Source organism: Micromys minutus (genome assembly GCF_963924665.1).
Source record: "Micromys minutus genome assembly, chromosome: 27".
In the NCBI taxonomy this organism is placed as follows: Eukaryota; Metazoa; Chordata; class Mammalia; order Rodentia; family Muridae; genus Micromys; species Micromys minutus.
Genome location: NC_137962.1, coordinates 14704050 through 14719209, shown reverse-complemented (window position 1 = coordinate 14719209; position 15160 = coordinate 14704050). Strand labels below are relative to the sequence as shown.

General features: G+C 43.2%; 1 pseudogene across 1 annotated transcript in view; it reads right to left on the bottom strand.

Moving 5' to 3' along the window:
- LOC308438134 (shugoshin 1-like) overlaps positions 1-11471 on the bottom strand; it is a 96372-nt pseudogene extending 84901 nt beyond the window's left edge. The window contains exon 1 of the transcript in view: positions 11389-11471. The product of the transcript in view is annotated as a shugoshin 1-like (transcript). The remainder of the gene's footprint in view (positions 1-11388) is intronic.
- Positions 11472-15160: the final 3689 nt, after the last annotated feature.

The following is a 15160-nucleotide window of genomic DNA, read 5'->3' as shown; positions in this document are numbered from 1 at the left end:
TCAGAATATGTTTATGTCAGCTGGCCACCCAACTGAGCCCCAAGGTGTTCTGTTCTCTCCAAGCTCCTGGGCTCTTAGGCAATATATGCCAAGGCCAGGATAAAACCATGAACATTTGAAGAGGCAACCTTCTCTGTACCACACTAGGATAAAGGGATATCCTAGGGATGCTCTCATTAAAACTCACCACCAGAAAACATTCTACAGAAACAAGAGATAGAGCTCTCGCCTCGTCAACTCAACCACAATCAGTAAGCGGTACAGCTTGTAGCTGTTAATCACTTGGGAGCTTCAACAGTGAGTTGTTTTCAGTGAGCAGCTGAGAGGGCTATGAGAATAAATCTGGCCTGGATCAGAAAGACAGTATCTTCCTGTTATAGGAGAAAATATCAAATAAAGCAATGCAGATAAACAGGTTTTCATCCATGCCCTGCTGCTCAGCAGGAACTGCCTGGCCTGGCATTTGTGTAATCCCAGGAAGCTGCCAAGCCTCTGTTTCTCTCCTGTCAGTGGCCTGCTTGTAGGGCAAGTGACTTGTGTGCTTGCTTTCTTCGCTGAAATGTCTTTTCTTGAACTCCTGCTTTGTAGCTGAAGTGTGATAAATGACAAGGCTTGCACAGCAGTAGAGACAGCTCTGCGTGTTCATTGCTGCTCTCTAGCATGATGGAAGACTCTGGTCAAGATGTTTTTGTGGACGAGACCCCTGAGATGTGGGAGTTCATGTGTGAGAACCTTAGATAGCAGGGACGTCCATCTCCACGGAACCAGAGGTTGTGTAGCTGAAAGGATTGTATCTGAATAATCATGAGCAGCCTGAGCAGACATGTCTTTTAGATCTTTTGTTCACTGGTACCTTATCAAGGCACTAAATATCTTCTAAACACAGTTCTTGGGAATCACAAGGGAAACCGTGAAGGACCAAGGAAGCTATCCCACCCTGTATCAACTTGCTTCTCAAACTGAAGATGAGGTCCTGGAAGGCCAAGAAGGGTAAGAGCATGTTTCCCCTTTTGTCCTCATTAGTAAACGAAAGGTGAAGCACATCTTAAAACCTACACACATAAAGAAAGTGTGGATGTGGGTGGGGTGGATTGATCTGAGCTTTGTATAGCATTTCATTGCTTCCATAGGAAAGCACACAGGACTTCCATAGGAAAGTTCACACACAGATGAGTGAAATAAAGTTTCTCATGCTGAGCCCAGTAGGTTCCAATGAATTGTTCTGAGAGTGGTTATACAGACAGTCTTGGTTGAATTCAGTGGGTAACAAGATAAAAAGCCATGAATATGACAAGGAGCTTGTAGGGAGCAAAGGAAGTCACGGAAGTGGGGCTGTGCTAAGAGGGTGGGAGATGAGAAGAATCAGAATATATTACAATTATGTATGGAATGGTTACAGAAGGGATTTAATTAATGAAAATTTAAGTCATGCTATTTTAGCAATCCTCCATATTTTTAATTGGCATTACTTATTCATAATACCCAGAGTAATCTATAGATTTAGTGTAATCTTATCAAGTTATCAATATCATCCTTCCCAGAAGTAACAAACTTATAAATTTTACATAGAAACACCCCGTCACACATATAGACCTACACACACACACACACACACACACACACACACAAACACACATATATTGCACAAATGATCTTAACTAAAAAAGGCAGAAGGCATAGTATTTGATTTCAAAGTAAGCTCCAAAACTGTAATAATCAAGACAGCCCATTAGCAGCATCAAATCCGTCACATAGCTCAACAGAAGAGAAATCAGATGTAAGCCCTTGCATTTATAGCCAACTGTGATACCCAAATGTACTGCGAGTCTACTGTACAGAAGTCTTTTGGATAATTACTATAAAGATTGTGTATCCACATACAGAAAAATTAAAATAGACCACAATGTTCTACTGGTTATAAAAATCTATTCAAAATGTGTTAAAGTAGCCAACATAACAATAGAAATTATGAAAATATTAGAAGAAATATAGAGATAGTGTACTAGACACTGGAAAAGGCAAAGTTTTTTCTGGTTTTGTTGTTTGTTTTTCTTTGTGGGCAAGGACTAAGGCTCCAAAACATAAGAAATTAAAGCAAAAATAGGTAAATAGAATTCTGTGAAATAGGAAAAGAAACAAGCAAAGTGAAAAGATAAGTTACAAAGTGAAAACGATTTGTCAACTATATGACTGATATCCACCCCTTCCCACCCACTCACCTCATCAAATCCAGCTGGTGCTGCCCATGTACTCTTAGATGTGTGGTCTTCAACTGGAGCATAAAAAAAGCTGCCTCCACCCTCCTTGGCTATCACTGGCCAATAGCTCCTCATCTAGGGAGTAGAACTTGCTGGATCCAAAGGAAACTAGAGCAGGGTGCTGAGGAGATGCTCACATTCTTACGTTCATTGTTGTTTTGTCTACGGCAGTCAAAGGGCTCATCAACAGAGAAACAGCGGTAGTAACTGGCACACACTTGCATCCTATCCAACCACAAAATGTGTGTATGAAATGTTTTCCATGGAAGGAACTGGAGATTGCTGTCAAGTGAGAGCAGGCAGACATGGAAAAACAAGTTCCATGTGTCACTCACATGAACTCTTGAAAATGTTGCTAGAAGCTCTGACAAGAATGTTAGAGAAGTTTGAACACCATGATGGCTATTGAGGGCTGTGGAGAAAACAGAGAGAGCATCCTGGAGAGGCACATAAACAGATGCCAACTTATTTAATAGTTCTATGTGCTACTGAATGGTAGGGCAACCACTCAAGTATAATTATGTGCTATATATCCATTATATCCATCCACCACTGGGGACTGTGCATTGTAAAAATAAAAATTTATGAGAAAAAAATATTTTTTCTTTTACTTAGAATTACATCAGACAGGGGGATGTTCTTAACTTGCCAGGGAACCTATTTTCAGGCATTCTGATTTGTAGTACCCATGTTTTCTCTGCATGGAGTCCTGTGAAATGTGCAGCTAGCCTACCCTGCTACTAGGACAAACAACGAGACTGTACTCTGATTACTCATGGTTCTGCAGCACACACCAGGCACCTCACCCAACTTGCATGGAATTGTGTTTTCTCATCTAAATGCAAAGACAGACACAATGTGTGTCTTTGTCTATCCTAGTTTGTCGCTAGGCATCCCTGCTTTCTCTGTTCTTAGCCCCATGTTCTATCTGATTCTCAGTAAACTTTTGTATCTACTTCTCATCTCTAACAATGTGGAGGAAACAGTTTTTGTTACTTGACCTATTTCTATGTCTCCTGTTGGTCTTTTATCTTTAGTTTGACCTGTCCATTCAGACCTGGCTCAAATGAGGGTATCTTCCAAATGGCATTAGTCCTTTCTCCTGTCCTCCTCATGGCCAAAACCTTTCCATGGTTCTCCATTACTTGTTTATGTGAGAACTTGAACACAGCCACATGGCCACCAGGCCAGATGGGATTGTTCCTGGATGCCTAGTCCCTTCATTCAGGGTCCTTACAGCTGTTCCTGCTCATTGCCTATCTCTTGTTACCATAGCTGCAGTTCTCAGAAGGAATGCAGCCCACTGAGATGAGGCATTTTCTCTGGCTTGACCACGTTCTCTCGCTTGCTTTCTGATTTCTGATCAGGATGTCCCTTCTCCTCTAAGCCTCCTCTACCTTCCCAGCTCTCTGAACAACCAACCAAGCTTATGTACCCGTATTCTGAAATCTCTGCTTTCCTTGTTGGGAGAAAAAGCAGAGGTTTTTGAATAATGATTATTAGGATTGGAGCACAATAGATCTCTAATGTGTGTGTGTGTGTGTGTGTGTGTGTGTGTGTGTGTCAGTGTGTGTGTGTGTCTCAGTATGTGTGTCCCCACTCCCCAAATTCTGGTCTTCTGACTCCACTTGCTTTCTTTCTCTCTTCAACTTGAATTTTAGCAAAGAGTATCTCAATTAAATAAGAGGAAACTTCATAGACATGTATAGGGTGGATTGCGTACCCTGGACCAGTTTGTATCTGGGACACTCAGCAGAAATGTACTTCAGAACATATTACAAAGATGGGAATAGAAGTGCACAGTAGGTCCTGGGAATTGAAGAGGGGCTGCAGCAGGTAGAAGTTAAGCATCCTCTCCTGTGCCTTTCTTGGTGACTTTGAAGCTTGAGAGAGATGCCATCCCTGGGTTTCTGCATTAAACAATTGCTTCTTTATCGTGCAGCGCCTCGCATTATAGTCCATTTACCTTGGGAACATTTTTCATTTTCCTTCCCAGTTCTTTATTTATTTCAGGCACTTCATCTTTTCTCTCGGTGCCCTCTGCTGCCATCTAGTTAATTGCTTGTTGTTCAAAGTATTTCATGTTCGAGTTTATGCTTCCTAATCTTCCTGGGTATTATAGCGGTCCTCCCTCCCCAACCCCCATGGCTATAAAAACAACCAGAAATGCAGCTTGTCTTTTCTTATTTACCTCACTCTTCACTTCTAGCCAAGAGCAAGAATGGAATCCCACCCATGACGAGTGTTTCATTTGTTCCTCCGGCTTTCTCTGGAGCAGTAGAAAGATGCCATTTTCCTCTCTGCCTGTGTGTTAGGGCTGGGAGCTTGTTCACACCTCAAGTTTGAGGAAAATAAGCTCAGCACCTGTTTTATTCTTTGGGGAGGGAGGGTTCAGGGAGGGGCTTTGAAGATTTCAATGTTACTGAGGTTGAGGTCCTTGCCATGAAATGGAGTAATCAGGAGATAGTACTACTTAAAAGGGTGTCTATAGATCATTTGCAGAGTATCAGATCTCTCCCCTGGGAGGCTCTACCACCTCTCCAGAGACTGTAGTCCTGCTTCTGGAAGCTTCTTCACTACCGAATCCCTCTATTTGTTACTAAGATGCCTTGAAGTGCCAAATACCCCGGCCATTTTATTCTGCTCAGTTCAAATCCCCCAGCCTGCCAATCATACTCCAGAGTTCCTATTGTAAATTAAAATGCATCTGCGCATGTGCTGTCCTATGTCCAAGCTGCTCGTAACAAAATTCTGCAAATTCCACAGCAGCAACGGGGCTTCTTGTCTTGTTATGAATGTCCCTCTCTCCCACCCGATAGTCACTCAGACCTATTTGGTGAACAGGAGAGTGAGAGATTGTCACGTTGGGCACAATTTAGTATCAGGAATATACTTCCTAATGTGATAGAGATGTGGATATCAAAAATATTGAAGTGATAATCAAACTTTGACCATTTGCTACTAAGATAGAAATCTCATGTCAGCTCATGGACACCGTTTTAATTCTGTGCCTCTCTTATCATTAAGATATCCATCTCATAGCAGAGGGAAAAGAGGATCAGAAAAGTTCAGAAACTTGTCCCAGTTAACACAGCTATAGCAATGATGGGTAGGGAATATGTAACCCAAGCCTCACCCAGGGCTCAAATCCTTCACAGCCATTCCTAGCCTGCCATGCATCCAGTTCTGAGCTTTGGAAATGCCTGACAAGGAACAGCCAACAAGAGACACCCAACAAGGTTCAACTTGACAAAATTATTCACAGAAAAAGAAGACTCTCCTCATTAAAGTAATGTCTAGACAGTCTCCAAGGCCCAAACATCAGAAAGGAGCCCTATCAGAGTGAAGGCAAGGGAACCCCAGTTCTCACTGAGAAAAGTCTACTCACTCCTGTCCCAAAGAGGCTCCTGCTGGGTACTCCAAAGACAGTACCCCTGCTGGGAGGGGAACTGTCACAACTCTACATTATGGCAAATGGTACTTTCAGCAGGTCAGGCAGCAATGGTTATAATGGAGCATCAGCTCTGACCTGATCCTTGATGCACTATGTTCTGTAAACATCATTTCATTCTTCCTGCAGCTCTGCGAGGAAGCCTTCTCCTGGTCAGAATGGCCCAGCTCTAGAAGTTACATAACAAGGCCATGCCACCAGCTCATGGGAGACAGTGCTCACATCCAGACCCCGCCAACCTCCCCCAGCCTCCAGTGCTTCAGTCTCTCGGGGTACATTATGTCCTCGATTAAATGCTTTTGAAATTACCTTTCATTTTATGCAGAACTGTGAGTCCAGTTCTTTCTCATGTTCCTCTGGTTAATATAAAATAATGACCCTAAAATCTGCCAAACAATGAAAAAAAAATCAAATGATTTTTTTTTAAAGCACAAGAAAGGTGGTTGAAGGAAGACCACAGGTCATTCTGTGTGGCCAGACAGACTGCCTAGAGAGCCTGGCCTTGACCGTGATGACTCAGAACACTGAGGTCCAGCACTGACGTGGCTTCCCAGAGAAGAGAAAGCTGTGCATCTTTGACCTTGTGTATTTCTTGCACCGAGCATGCATTTGAAAGCATCGATTCCACATCCTTAAAATCCACAGACCTTTCCCACCTGGAAAAAGGTGAGAGACAGATTTCTATTGGAAAGGGCTTGAGGACATTTTTCTTTCTGAGTTTTCTTTTTCTGCAAAGCTCACTCTTGACATTTTTTGCTTGACAGGAACTTAACAGAGGCTGAAGGCCACGGTGATGTTTCTTTACCCAAGGACTTGGAAAATACAAGAAGCAATGACTCACCCACCCAAAAGCCAAAAGAGGCCCCTGTCTGCATAGATTTAGTTGGCCCCTTGTAGAGAAGGCCATGAGCCGCTTGTAAGATTTTTGGTGGTAGCTGTTCTGCCTTCTATGTCTAGAATTTTTCATAAGGTTCATCATGCAGTCACATGATGAATGACCAACTAACTCTGAGGCTTGCACTCGGAATAATGTGTGTGAGACCCATCTATGCTGAATGGATTGTAGTTCTTCCTTAAAGCTGAGCTGGTCTCTGTTTGTGGTAACGAATGGGCATATATTCACTTGTAAGATATGAGGATTGTCTTTATGCTGCTGTTAAGAAATGATCACTGTAAACACTGGTCTGTCCCCATTCTTGTGAACCTTGCTCTCTTTGTATTGAGCAAATATCTAGCAGGATTTCTTGGTTTTGTAAATGCACGTTTAACTCTATCAAAGGCTGACAAACAATTTTGTTCCAAATTGGCTCTAGCAGTTTTCATGCCTACCAGTGGTGAGTGAGAATTTCATGAGCTCCTTGTTGGAGTATCTCATGGTGATTTTAATTTGCATCTTCTTAGTTTACTTAGTCACCTTCCAGGTCAACAAGTATTTCTTACATGCCTACGTGGCATCCCTGTATCTTTGGGTGAATCCCACTTGGTAACTTAGCAACATTTTATGCTAAGTTTGGTTTGCTAATTTGCATTTGCTAAGAAATTATTGAAAACACAGCATTTATGTTGAGAGAGACTATATTCTTGAAATACCCATTCTGATCTTTGTACTATGGTGACATGGGCCTTGTCCAGTTATTTGGGGAACTACTTGCCTCTTCTGCTCTTTGCCAGGGTTTATGCAGATTTTATATTGCATCTTAAATGTTGGACAAACTTCACCAGAGAAAACTGCTGAGTTGAAATTTTTCTTCTCTGCAAGGGTTTCACTAATTCAATATATGTGATCTATCAAGGACTATTCACATAATTGAGTTTTCCTTCAGTGGTCTGGAGATTGGTCCTTCCAAGGATTTGGTCCAAGCCATCTATGATCAAATTGATGCTCACAGAATGTCATTGTTGCCTTGTCACCTCTTAACAACCATGGTGCTGGTAGATGCTCACATGCCTGACATTGGCAACTCGTGTCTTCTTGTTTTGTTTTGCTATTCCTGGTTAGAGATTGATCAATTTTATTGAACTTTTAAAATAAGCCTTTTTTCTCTGTTGCTTTTATATTTTCCTTTTTATTATTTAGGTTTGTTTTGGTTTTTGGTGTTTTATTGTCTCTGGTGATAAAGTATTTGGCCCCTCCTCCATGGTCTCCAAATGAACATATAGCCAATAATTAAAAGAATATAAGGAATAGAATACTTAGATTAGCTTCAGAAGTAGTATTTCATTGACATGTTCAAAGATATACACCATTGAATTTTGGTTATTTTTTCTCCCATCTTTTGCTATTGACCTCTACTCTCTGCATTTATACATGCACACATGCACCAACCCACCTCATCATATACTACACATGTGTAAGGTAATGCTCTGTAGATGAAGAAATTCCCTCTAGCTCTTTATGATTTTGCACCCCCTGCCCCTTCTGATCATCAAGGGAGATTGGTCTGGGTCAATTTTAGATGTTTGTTTTTCCTAACTCCTACCCAAGCACCAGAATTCTTCTAGACTCTCCTATGATGTCCCATTGATATTTGTAAATGACAAATGTAGGTTATGCCACGACTCGACTCCTGTCATAAGTGTTTCCCCATGAGTCTTATACTGACACAGGTCTTGGCTGAGCTTTCAGAACACATTGGATGGAAGCCTTATCCTATTTTCTCCAGCGAAGACAGAGCATCCCAGTACAGCTATGCACGTGCCAGGACTCAGTGCCTCCTTTAGGTGTGAAGCCCTCAGACTTAGGAACAACAGCTTGTTCCATAACCTTAGTTCTCTGCCAAGTCTATGACAAGTCTTTTTTTTTTTCTGTTTGCACAAACCTTTTCTCATTGTGGAAATGGAGTACTTCTACATAACTCTACTGAAAGCATAAGACCTTAGTTAAATGCCATTTGTATTCTTCCCATATAAGCTTCAGAGTACCTCACTTCTGTGGCCTAGGGTCTTTCATTGGTTTTGATAACTGAATCATTACCTATACTGCCACTGCAGGCCCTCTAAGAGGTATATGCTATGAATGGACATTTCAGATTTATGGGGAAGAAATGCTCATGGACAATGACTAGGGGAATTAGAAGCATAGATGGAGTCTGTAGACAGCACAGAGGCAAGAGGAACCTTGGGAGCATGGTCCTGTGAGTCCTGCTCAAGCAAACGTGGGGTCCTGTTCTTGCACATCAGAAGCTTGTATTGGACAAGCATGAGCTAATTCTGTTCCATTACATGTGAGAAACAGCAAGGATATTCAGTCATAGGAAGTTAGAGTGTTGACATTTAGTGCTATGGTCACTGCATACCTTATGTCCCCAGGTGAAGACATTTTCTCCTATTCTTCCAGTCACACCAATTAGACGTTAGCTCAGCACCCTGAGCCCCTTATCTTGCGCTCTTCTGAGTTGACCTTCCTCCATTTCTTCTAACTTTGTGTTTATAGATCATTATCTGCCTTGTTCACTCTGTAGGTAAATCAATTACTGTGTTATTCATCCTTTTTTTTGCATTTTTAATCACCAGATTTTAAGCTCATTATTCAGTCCAGTTGTCTGATGTTTAATAATTTGTCTTGTGCTTCCTTTGAGACAATAATGAGAGCTCTCTTAAAGTCCCAGACTAAGGGTTCCACTGCCTGAGCCTCAGTCTGTTCCCGTTGCCTTTGGTATCATTTCCAGCTGTCTCCTGACATTCCTGAAGATGTTTAAATTGAATGTTCAAAGCTGCACAGGAATAGTGTGGAATGAAGATGCTGCCTTTTACTGGCATTGGGATAAAACCAGCCTTAACTGATCAGGAACTAAGATTTTTTTTCTGCAGCGCCTGCAAAGCTATTTCTCCCTCAGATTCATCTCTCTGAATGTCACTGCTATTCACCTAGAGATTAACCAGAAAAATCTCATTTTGCCTGTTAACCCTAAGAATTACCTTCCCAGTACCCTGGCTTTTGTTGACTGTCTTATCTTTGTCCTGCTTAATATTGAGGCTTCTTAGAGAAATGACACAACTGTTGGGGCCACTTCTCTAGTCCGTGGTTAGCTTCTGCAGGACCTTGAACCATTATTCAGCTGTCTAGACAAACTCAGACTCCAATTCTTTATCCTCTCTCTCCTGCCTTACATGATTTCTGTCTGCAAGCCTCTCTCAGCCCTTCAGCAGTGGCCTTTTGCCAGCTTCTCAGTCAGGATTCATGCTCCTGACCCTGAAGTATTGTTTCAAATGCATTGGAGGCATACTGGACATGGAATGTGAGCCTTCTCCTCATTTCTCTTGATCTTGCTGCCTTTCCAGAACCCCAGTGGATGTGACAGCAATTCGATGCCTTCACATAGATGTATCACCATCATCTCAGGGTCCTGTGTGTTCGATATGGTGCACCCCCCATCCTAGTGGGGTCTAAAATCCACAGGGAACAGTTTGGTTCAGGATGTGATGCTTTAAATACACCTGAGAAGTATAGATGATCATTTTGAGACTCTACAAACAGCTGGTAAGCAAGTGGGTTGTACCTGAATCCAAGTGGCTAGAAGTGGAAGCTGAGCTAGGAAATATATGGTTCAGAGTGAATGGCGAACTTCATGTTTTATCATCCTAAGAATAAATAGAGAATGAAGTTGGAGAAACTGTTTGATGGTAGCTAGTTTTTCAATATTTTGCGGGTTTTTCTTTTTTCCACCCCTCTCTACCCCTTTATTCCCACCCTTTCAACTCTCTAACATCAGATAAAAGAGAAAAAAGAATAGAGAGGAAAGGAAAGAGATCTCTGAATAAAGTCAGGGGTTGGAAAGGGGGACACATTATTATTAGACTACCTCCTGCTGATTGGAGGCATCTAGTAGCTTGGGGAAAGTTTCATCTTTACTGTCAGAATATATAATATCTCCTTCTTCTTGTTTCTTCTTTGCCCATGACTAATTAACAAACTGTGACCAACCATGACCAACAACTAGCAACCAACAAACATCCAACCAATAACCCACACCACCTCTTGGGGTCCTAGCATTTATATACCCTCTGATGAGACCCCAGACAAATCATAGTCAACTGCTGGGACACTCTGAAGCAGCCCCACATCTCACATTTGAGACTGAAATGTAAACATGTTCTTATAATATTTCTCTGTGTGTGCACATGTATATATGCATGTGTGTGTGCATGTGTGCATGTGCGTGTGTATGTGTGTATGTGCATGTGTGTGTGTGTGTGTGTGTGTGTGTGTGTGTTTAGAAAAAGATTCTCATTGCACTTGGCTGTCCTTATCAGGAAAAACTTGAATGAAGATGAACTAGAACTCTGTATCAGTGCTACAAGAGGAAGGTACTTGAGGGGTTTGGGAATGTTGGAGACTGATGTTTGCGAGGTTTCCTTTGAGCAGAGCAGCTCCGGTAGTGAGCATGGAGTGGGTTCAGGTGTGAGAAGCAGAGCCATTCATATCCTCCTACTCTGTAGGCAAAACAGCAGGACTAGTATTAAAAAAGATGTGTGTGGAGGGCTGTGCATTAGAACTGGTTGGAAGGGATATGGAAGAGACCCTTGAAGAATCCAAATGGGTCGCCATGATTCAAACTTCATCTTTTCTACTGAGCCTGCAAGTCCCCAGTTTCATGTCTCTTGAGACATATATAACTCATCTACGTGCTGCCTTTATTTGTGAGCAAATGTGACACTTTAGAAGGAACAGGGACTCACCAGGAATGCTGTTTGTCTTTCACACCCTTGGAATGATCAGTGTCTGCTTTCCTCTGGTACATGAGGTCAAGTCTGCAAGCCATCGCCTCTCTGGCACAGCCAGCTCACCAGAAAGTTGGGCAGTGAGTCTCATCAGGGAGTGTTTGTGCTGATTAATTCACCGGCATCAGGGCTGGCAGCTTGGAAGGATGATTTTAAAAGCCCCTAGGGACGGCTGCTTTGTAGGGGATGCTCACATTAGCTAATCACATGATAGGGAGTATGAGCACTAAAGTCTCCTTATTACATTTCAGGGAGAAGCAGGTGGCTGCTGGATTGTTCATACAATGGTCTCCCATGGCTAGACCTGTCAGAGACTGCAGACATACCTGAAGCCTTGGAACAAGTCCACGGAAGTTCAGTTCCTCACTCCAGAAAGGGGTGAGCACTATACAGGAGATGTTGACATCCACACGTGTTAAGGTGCAATCTGTGAGAGAACAGAATCAAAGAAAGTGAGTGTCAGCGAGGGAGTCCGAGCCACTGTCAGTTGCATCTACAAAGAATGAACCATCATGGGCTGGTTTTAAGCTATTTTTATTAACAAAATTAATGATAAACAGAATGCAGACAATATATTCACCTTACAAAGCACATGGAAAACAGTCTATGGAGAATGAATGAGACAGGTATGCACAGAGAGAAAGGCACACAGAAACAGACAGACAAGAGACGGGTGCAGAGAGATAGCCACACATACTGTGAGAAAGATGGACAAACACACACCGACACCAACACAGACACACACACACAGACACACACACACACAAACACACACAGACAGACAGACTAGGGGGGGAGAGACAGAGAGACAGAGAGAAAGAGACAAAGAGACAGACAGACAGAGAAAGACACCAAAAGAGGGGAAGAAATTGTGAGAGAGATGTGCACCTAGAGAGGGAGAGAATGTAAAAGAGGGAGGAGGAGAGAGGGGGCAGCAGACTCTAGGAAAATGTAAGATTTTAACATTTAGCTCATGGTGATAGTTGGCATTTGAGTTTCCCATTTTTTCCACAAACATGTCGCGTTTTCCTGCTCACATATGCGCGCACCACGTGGGAAGGGCTGCCTTGAGATCTGAGACTGCAGTGTCTGAAAAAGACTTTCGAGTCAGACAGGACAGAAGCGAGGCAATTTCTTGCTCACTGGTTCCAGATTTTAAAGAGTCCAGGTCATTCAAAATGAAGATTATCAGCACGCTGGGTTAAAGCACAGTCCGTCTCAGTCAACAGTATCCAGAGAGGAATGATTATTGTGAGGACATGTTAATGGGGCTCTTGCTTTCGCATACAGGGGTTCCTACCGTTAGGACGTTTTGTCTAGTACACAGGATGTTAAGCAGAGAGACCAGTGTTGTCTTGGCCTCAGGGTATGAACTATTTATTGGTGTTCCTGAGGAAGAGGGTGGCCTACTGGACACACTGAGCCCTGCCTCTGTGGCCTTCTATCTCCCCACCTGCTTTTTCCTTGCCTTGATGTCTGTAGTGTGGAGTTTGCTCTTTCCTTCAGATGCACGTGGGCGCCTCCACTCATTGTGTGTTTCCTTCCTACCTTCTTGATTCTTGGGGTCAACTCTGCAGCCTTCTCACTTTTGCCTTGTTACCACATCCAAGGCACAGAAACCCACCAATATGGCGTTACCTCTGCACCCTTGCACCCGAGGCACACCCTGGTCAAGTTGTCAGTACGTGATTCCTGGTACAGTTCAGGCCACACTGCTGTTCTCCCTTGCACTTTGGTAATCTCTTCATGCCAGATTTAAACCCCAGCTCTGTGGGGTCTTCTTAGTTGATGATTTGGGGTGAGTCACACTTCACTCCGGACCTCTGCCAAATTTCCTACTTCCCCAACTTGGAGGGGGTTGCTTTGTGCTTCATCATGTTCAACCTCTTCATCCTTACACAGAGGAACAAATGATCTCTCCACCCCCAGCCCAGCCACTCTGTGGCCTCATTGATTGGTCTTGTCCACCCTCAGCCCAGGCAGGGACATGGCAGGCCGCGATGATTCATGGAGGGACTCGTAATGAGCTCCTTTGCTGGATATCTCTCCAGCTCAGTCGCCATGCGCTGGAGAAGTTCACCAGGATGGCATCTGACACCCAAAGGAATTGTTACAATTTTTGTTTTCTGTTAACAACCTGTATTTTGCTAATTATAGTTGTGATTATCCTGTGTTAAACCCACGAAAGGTTTGAGGATGCACACAGTCTCTAATTGGCGGAAACCGATGCTCTCGACTGTCTTTCAAGGACCAGGATACGGCAGATTAGAAAGTCGGCAGAGGGCTGGTTGCTTCCTGAGGTCTGTCCTGCCCCTGGAGACCATGTGCAAGTCTGTGATCTGTGCTTGCACTTATGGTAAATGGCAAGGAAGCCACTTTTACCATGGTACTGATGACTGCACTCAGTTAAGAGGGACACGGAAGGCCTATATGACAACCCTGTACCCTCTCCAAACAGTAAACGCAACCGAAGAGAACTTTTCTTGTGATTAAGATGCTGAAGTGTAGCTCTCTGCAATGAATGGCTCTGGTGGGGGGTGGGGTGGGGAAGGACTCAGTTTTTTCTAAGGGTCTGGCCACAGGGAATTTGATCTGGTTGAGTGAGTATGTGGGCAGTGTAAATTGGGCTTCATTTTTTTCTTAGTTTTTTTTTTTTTTTGGGGGGGGAGGGATGTTGCAGGGGTAGAGGGGCAGAGGACTGGGGAACGAGTGTGCTGGGATTCGTGATGTGAAATTCTCAAACCATCTATAAGAATATTATAAAAGGAGAGATTAGAGATGTGTAGGCGATGTGTAGCCCAGCCTACTTAGAAAAGCAGTTGACTGTTGTTAAAGTAAGAGTAAGGCAGAAAGCCCACTGAGTCCTGTTATTGCTTTCCAAGTGAAAATAAACCTAAGATTTAGAGAAAATAAGGAGCAAGTACCACCTCAAGGTAGGGCAGGATGAGGTGTCCTCCAGCTCACTCCAGAGACAAAGTGCAATACAGAGTCTTCTGCTAGGGTCTTCATTGTCTCTCCAGGCACATTTGTGTAGGCTTCTAAAGAAGCTCGCCCAGGAGACTGACCCCTCTGGGTTTACTGATCACAGACTTGGGAATCCCAAGGGAATTCTGACTCAACATTTTGGTGCAGACAAGATCACATTTTTCCCCAAATCCCCTGCAGTCAAAGCTGGAGAACCAGTAGAGGGGAGGCAATAGGCCTGGATAGAGCTGGTGAGAAGGGCCTGCCTTTCCAAGCATGACATTATCGGTCATCCTATTAGTTTTGACTAATTTCCTTTCTCTCATTGGACACCATTAAGAGTTACTTTCCATCCTCAATAACTCCAGCATGACCATGAGATTTGCATATTCAGAGACTTGCAGGACACGGTAGGTGAATATTTGAAGTATATCATGAGCATCTCAGCCAGACTTCTAATTTCTAGGTACTGACTTTAAACTCAAGAAGCAGAAGGTGACCAGATTCTGCAGTGAGATCAGGCTCTAGTGTCAGACAGACGTGACAACAGATGCTGGCTTCCCTTTCAGGTTCAGAGCTTACTTATTTTGAAGCCCACAGTTCTTTTCCCACAAGACAAAAGTAGGAATGGCACCAGCGTGAATGTAGAAAGATAGGCAAGCCACCCAGGTTCTAGTGCACAGCAAACCGTGCGACATGGTGGCTCTGTCTGGCGTTACTCTAATGATTTCAGTGTTCAACCTAGAAGGATGTTTAAAACCTGGTT